The 7,468-nt window shown below is 41.1% G+C and overlaps 1 protein-coding gene across 12 annotated transcripts in view; it reads right to left on the reverse strand.

The window, feature by feature from the left end:
- Positions 1-7,099, reverse strand: part of PRRC2C (proline rich coiled-coil 2C) — a 100,146-nt gene extending 93,047 nt beyond the window's left edge. For 8 of the 12 annotated variants that reach the window (XM_020872122.2, XM_020872085.2, XM_020872063.2 and 5 more), the window contains exon 1: positions 6,907-7,098. The gene's annotated coding sequence lies outside the window, so the exon portion shown is untranslated. Of the gene's footprint in view, positions 1-6,906 lie in introns of all 12 variants that reach the window. The other 4 variants (XM_020872078.2, XM_020872056.2, XM_070474332.1 and 1 more) reach the window with 1 other exon arrangement.
- Positions 7,100-7,468: the final 369 nt, after the last annotated feature.

The following is a 7,468-nucleotide window of genomic DNA, read 5'->3' on the forward strand; positions in this document are numbered from 1 at the left end:
CTACATCTTCTGGCCTGTATAGTGTGTATAGAGCTGTTAAATGGTGTCTAATACTTAATAATGAGCTTGATAAATGGTAATTTAACACTTTCAAACTTATATGTAGTAAATAAAAACTAACACATAAATAATTAGTCAATTTTTTTTTTGCAAGGCTAAGTATGTTGGGTATTATGGAAGAAAAAGAGAAGCACTCTCTTAAGATGGTCATCCAACATCATTAATTATTCAAAACTTTTCATATGTCTAAAAAGCTGTCTTTAAGGGTTGGAATTTAAAGTTTAAATTTTTAAGTGTAGAAAACTGGTTAGCATCCCTCCCCATCAAGCACTGGCTCTATTCCTCCACCATTAAAACGATCTGTCTTGAGACATGTTAACTTACCCAGCTCTTCCTACTTCCATTTTTGTACTGTTTTCATGTTTGTGACAAATACAACCAAAGAAAAAAATTGGTGGTGGTGGTGGGGGGGGGGGTGGTGGTGGTGGTGATGGTGAGGTCAGGATTTCAAGCAATCAGCACAAGTAAGCTGTTCCTGACTTTTCAATCCATATTCAACAGTTCTTTCTTCATCAAGAGAGATAATCTGTCTGTCTCCAAAATGTCAGAAGCCTCTGATTCTACAGCTGGGAGATATCTCACCTTTCTACATTCTGTATTGTGTGGCTACACGTAACTACACATATCAAAACTTACAGAACTGTACATTGAAACATCCAATTTTCCTTAATCTAAATTTTAACACTTACACAGCAATATAACCAACCTTCCATATCTCTGTCAAAAGTTTGATTTCAATAACATCCTTTCCCTGCTTTTGAAATAAAATTCCTCTATCTGTCCCATTTCAGAAGAAATTTTTCATGTAATATTCTTCAGTTAAGATCTACAAAATTTAAACCAAACATTAAGTTACTTAAAAGTACAGGTCAAGCAACAATAATCATATTGCCAAAATATTTAAGTTTTTTTAAAGATTAAATAGTAAGTATAGTTTTACTCATGTATGCTCTTTCCTCTCTGAAAGCTGATAATCTATGCATATTTTAATATACTGTTCCCAAATTACTACAAATATTTAATAAGCTACAGTGCCCATCTTTAAAATATACTAGATAAACTGGAATTCTGTACTTGCTGTTGCACAACTACTTAATCCATCTTGGTAATAAGTTCTAAGCTTTCTGTTCCTGGAGACCATATCTCCAGTCACCCAATTGTTTTTGACGTTGTTCTAAATGAATCCTTAACATCTCTCCTTAAGGAGCCTTTCAGAGCACTGGCCTTTACAGGGCCTTTGTGCAAACAGAAAAACACACCCTCTGGGAAGAAACAGGTACTCCCTCTTGGTGAGGGGGTCGATGCCTTGGGAGGGAGAAGAGGAGGCACAACTTCCCCTAGGAGGCCTACACAGGGCACAGGACTCTGCAAGCAGATTATGAGATGGACTTCAGCCCTTGCTACCTCCCTCAGCCTGGCATCTCTGTGCAGTACCCAAATGGTAGGACCATATACAGCAGCCCTGCACTTTCAGATTATACATCAGGAAAGAATGAGGATGGAAGATCAATTTTAACTTCTGTAAACACCCATTCTCTAACTACATATACATCCATGAGGAGATCTTCCAGTCTCATTGAGAATATCCTCAATGGAAGACTTCAAATTTCTATTTTTCATGTTTTTCTGTTTTAAATGTAGTTAAGACTCATGTTAGTCATTAGTCGTGTCTGACTCTGCGATCCCACTGACTGCAGCCCACCAAGCTCTTCTGTTCATGGAATTCTCCAGGCAAGAATACTGGAGTGGGCAGCCATGCCCTTCCCCAGGGGATCTTCCCAACCTGGATCTCCAGCGGGTGGGTTCTTTACCATCTGAGCATCAGCGAGGACTGGTGTGGTATCAAAGAACATTACATTCAAAAAGCGAAGGGACACATCTAATGGGGTCTTTCTAACAATCCTCTAAGACAGGGAGAACAGGCATCCTCTTTATTTTCCAGATGAATACAGGGTATCTACAATCTGAAGAAGCCAAGTTACTTGCCCCAAGTTTAACAGCTTTTGGCACAAAGTGACAAAAGGACTAACCCTAGGTTTTAAAACTCCTAGTCCAGAGCTCATTTGAATATTCAACCCACCTAAAAATTAAGAAGTCTCACTACTAATTCCTCCATGCTTAACCTTTCAACCTCATTACCTGACCTATATTCTCTTAGGGTCCACCACCAATCACTCAAGCCAAAGCCAAGAGCCAGTTTCCACATATTTTTCTGAACTTGGCTACATTTGGCTCTAACAAAACCTAATTTTCAGACTTTTCTCTTCCACTTTGATTTCTGTAGTGACAAGTTACTCATTAGTGTTCTCCTTCTCTTGCTATAGATTGTCTTAGACATCCTATTACATTTCTCTGTCTAAATAAACCCATTCCACCTTGCAGTTTATCCTAGTCATGGCTGACCCAAGTATGAAGCTAAGGTTCTAATTTATATCTCTACTCCTGCAATGCTACTATTTCCTGTTTGATGAATCTATTTCTAGACTTTCATCACTTCTGGCCTTCATTAAGTTCTAACTGCTGCCTGATTCTATGCAGTATTTATTTCTTACAGCAGTTTTGTTCCAAAGGGTGGAATACAAATGACTACTGATGGTATATCACATGATTTTAAGTGGTCCATAGAGGAATATTTAAAATTACATGTTTACTTCAACACATGTTGAGGGAAAACTCTAACACCAAATAATCATGTAAATTTTTCTTTCAAATTTATTTAATTAAAAGACAGTAAGCTGAATTAAAGAAAAATGTTGACAGATGGTTTGAAGATAAAGCAAAAACTGTAAATGACTAAAGTTTGGGAAACACTGGCCACTGGGAAACTCATGTAGTATACAAGTTAAGCACTGAGGCCCTGGGTCAATGATTTAAATCTCACTTACTAGCGAAGTAACTTTGAACAAATTACTAAATCTCTTTAAATCCCAGTTTTCTACTTGTGTCATGTTTATAAAATAATCCACATTGTAGGCTTATTGTATGGAATGAGAGAATCCTCAAAGTGTTCTTAGTTCAGTGCCTGGCATGGTAAGTGCTCACTGAATATTAATAATTACAGTTAGTCTCTTCTGGCCATCATGTCTTTACTTGTAATCAACTGGACACTTGACCTATACTACAGAGAGTTTTCCATATATGAATTTTTGGCCCAAATTTTCACTGCCTGCCTGTATATTTTTAATTTTCTAGTATGAATCCAAAGATCACACAGTAATTAATATTAAAGACTGTGAGCATCTTGGCAGTAGGAACCAAAAGCCATTTTCCTCTGATGCACTGTGAGTTACAAAATTAAAAGAATCTGTAATGTTTGTTGAATAAATCTAAAAATTAGGAAGGATAATCTGACTCAAGTAAATCTCACAAGGTATAGTACAGAAACACAAACCACCTGAAAGCGTTTGATTCCAATAAGTAAATAAAGGGGGGAAGATGATGGGGTATTCTTTTGCCCCACTATTTGTCAGTTGAACCTTAGTTGTGGGTCTAATCTTTATGATTCCTAATCTCATTCATTAACATATAGTAAACTCTAGGAATATGCCAACCATTGTACAAAGTGATTAAGAACACAGAAACTGTCTAGTAAAGGAAAACAGACTAGTATCAGAACAGACAAGTAAACAGAGTACTACTAGATAATGTTATGTAAATAATACCCAATAATGTTTTTAAAACTAGAAGTGCTCCACAAATGCTGATGATGTCCTACTCTTCTTTAATGTAGAACACCTAGCACCACCACATATGGATCAGTATACTACACTGACAGAAATAATTTCATTGCTATCTTGTGTTCAACTCTAGGTACAGACTAACCACATACAAGTTTTTTTCTGCCAACCAGACAACTGTTGAAACTCAGTAACAGCCTTTCTTCTGATTTGCCAGCAAATATGTTCACACACAGGTCCCAAAATGTGATAGGCATTCTGTCAATCAAGAGCAAAATAATGACTAGAAATATAACTGGCAAAAAGGTCAAACTATATTTAGCCTGGGGGGAGGGTAGTGGTGGTGGTGGACACACAATAAAAAGTTTACTGAAGTTAGCCTCCCCAGAGAGCGCTTTTACCCCAAAAGATGTACTGACTGAGGCATCAATGGCATTATTGAGAATTTTTAAATGTTATGACTCAAAACTAACATATCAATTCTCAAGACTTCTAAACAACAGTTAACATAGATAAATTTTCATGGGGCTAGCCAGTTCATAAAGTGACAAGTTTTGCTTTACTGAAGGTATATTAGTCATAACTCAAGCAGACACAACTTGTGGATCTCCTTCATGGTAAGAATAGGGTTCTATACCAATTTGTGTTAACATTTTATCAGTGATCAATCCTTGCCTTACACAAATATGGCGTAAATAGAATTTGAAACACAAGTTACTCAAGTGACTTACATACTGAAGTGGTGTTTGGGGGATGACAGAGGGAGGAGGAAACCACCTGGAGGTTTAATACAGTCTTGGAGGACATAATGTAGTCTTCAAAGATACCAGTAAAGACAGACAGGTAAGGGTAGAGGAGAGACAGGAACTGGGATAAGCCAGAACTTCTGTACTTTCAGCCATGCCCAATATACTGATACCAGGTGTACTCACTCCAGAACATGAAGAAATCTTTAAGAAAAAAAACCTAACACACAAGTGCTTTGTAAGAAAGATATTTAGGTCTAAAAATATCTTTAAAAGTGGGGGGGGGGGGGAGGACTATTAAGTTCTCAAAGAAGGTTTACCCTATTCTGAAAATATACAGGTTACCCTCCGCTGAGAGTGTTTTCTTCTACCATTATCCTGCCATTCTCCTTCCACTGCTAGTTACCTCTTAGTATGTACTGAGCACAGCAATAGGTCCTTTACATACATTATCTATGATAATCCTATAGCAAGACTTTGAAGGAGTTATTATCATCATCTCCAGTTTACAGATGAGAAAATATTTTATCTATAAAGGCCAGATATCAGAATTTAAAACTCATGTTATACCATAGAGTTTTACTCAATTGGCCTTTGAAACATACCAAGTACAAAAATTAGCTTCTAGCCCATCCCCAGAATAGCTGTAATCTGTTTTTTACATCTTGCAACACTTTAACCTTCACATGCAACAATGTTTCTATACTGACTCAAGCAAAACAAAAACTAGGCTAATAATATTGTATCTTATTTAGTTACTATAGTTTACAAAATTACAAAGAACAGGGAGACAGCTTGACAGCTCAGAGCATCCCCTTTCTGTTTAGACAATCTGGGTTTGAATCTATGCAGCACCATCAAAAACTGCGGTGTGACCTTGGTCAAACCACTTTAATTTCTCAAATTTCATTTCCTCATCTGTAAAATGGGGATGATGGTAGTACCTCCCTCAAAGGCTTGTTGTAAGATTAACAAAGAGAATGTCTGTAAAGAGCATATTTCTGTGCTCAGTAAAGGTCAACTAGTGGAGGTGGGAAAACAACCATATATAGAACTCACTCGACCAAAATAAAAAAGTAAAATTAAAAGTCTATATTCCGAAAATTCCACTACAGAAAAGAAGAGAATTACTAGTTGACTATATGCTAGAAACTCTAATTCCATCTATTCCTCCTCTTTTTAGGAGATCAATGCATCTGAGGTGGGCCAGAAAAGATGCTGCAGTGCATCTGAAGGCACACACCTAAAAATGGCTCCAGTCAAAGCAGCATCTTAATTACCAACAGGGGCGGTTAAATTACTTTTAACAAATGCTGGAGTTGGACTTGGTGGGCGCTTAAGTTATCATCCTATCATTCCTATCTGCAGGAGAAAGCTATTAAGCCCTCAAATCGAGAATCCTGATTCTTCTGAGGGCATTCCAAATGAAAATCCTACAGCACAGCAGCCTACTGTACAGTTCCAAGTACCCTGGCGAGACATTAATCTATGGACCTAGGCTAAAGAACGGTCAATGCGGAAATCCGGGTAGCCTTAGCAGCCAGCAAACATCAGGCAGGTCAGAAACCTCAAAAGAATCTCAGATCAGGTAAAAATAAATATACACCCCTTTAAAGGAATTAGACACATTCCCCTCGAGGAAAGGAAGAATTTAACAGGACTCCTATTGCCTGCTCCCACCCGCCATGCCTTTTTCTTCAAGTCCTAAAGTGGGGCCTTTACCGTAACACCAACACTAACGCTATCTCAAAGACAGGAAGCTGCAGGGTGGGATTCACCCTGCAGGTTAGGGGATGGAGAGGCCTAAGGGGAGAAAAGGCTATCCGAACCCGCCTCTCAAGTAGGGGCAGCACGTCCCTAGCGGAAGTAGGAATGGTGCCGATTCCCTCAAGAGCCCCAGATCGAGCCGATCTTTAACCCGGTCTCTCCCGCACACGACTCATTGCAAATTTCACTCTCACTAAACGCGAAGAAGAGGCAGGCATTAAAGGGCCTACATAAGCCCTTCAGTCTGGGGGACGCGTGCCCACACTACTAAAAGAGACCGCGCACCCGTCTATCCCGCGGGAAGGAAAACTCCCTTCCCTTAACTGGCAACACGCGTAATCCCCCTGCAGGGCCTGAGCTAAGGCCTGAGTGGGAGGAGACCGACGGGTCCGGAACTCCCGCTGCAGACCACATGGGGCGGATCCGACTCCGGTTTCCCGCTCCCCGAGCAGGAGGCCGAGGCTCCCCTAGAAGCAGAGACGATTGTAGTAAACGAGAAAAAAGGGGATGCCCGACCCCAAGGCCTCACTGCAAGCGGCTCCCCCAAAGCTGGGCACCGGTGTCGGGGTGCACTCCCATGCCCCGGGCAGCCCCACGCCAGCCCTCCTCGATGGGGCCCGCTTTGATCGCAGCTCCTACGCCTTCGCTTTTCTTACCCGCCAGGGTGAGTGTCAAGCTGAGTGGATTTGCGCACTTCGAGGGGTTCCGCCGAGTTCCGATACGGGGAAAGGGGAGGGGGAAATAAAGGTAGGGGGCGGCTGAAAGGACCACGGGACCCGGAAAGCCGAAGCTACAGGATGGACAAACCGCCAAAGCACTTTCGCTGCCGCCCGAGAGGGAGATAGCGAGCGAGAAAAAGAAGCAAGATGGCGGCTAGCCAGCCCCTACGTACGACGTCATGCGGCGGCGTGCGTAAGGCGAATCCCCGCAAGACCGCCCCCACGGCGCGGAGACGGCCGGATCACGTGAAGACTCCGTGGCGGCCCTACCCCGGCGGAAGCCTGCGGCGCCTCTTGCTGGACGGAGGGAGTTCCTACGATTAGAGTTCGCGCTGCAGGGTAAAGATTTTGTCTGAGATCTCTCCAAGAACTCTTCAAGAGATCTCAATTACAAGTTGTTAGGCCTCAGAGAAGTGAGCACTCTTGGTAGGTGCTGGATAGTTGTGTGACTTGGTTCAAACAGCAGTTTGGCAGTTTAAAGTATGCATGAAATTTAACC

The sequence above is a fragment of the Odocoileus virginianus genome, chromosome 11, assembly GCF_023699985.2.
Source record: "Odocoileus virginianus isolate 20LAN1187 ecotype Illinois chromosome 11, Ovbor_1.2, whole genome shotgun sequence".
NCBI lineage: Eukaryota > Metazoa > Chordata > Mammalia > Artiodactyla > Cervidae > Odocoileus > Odocoileus virginianus.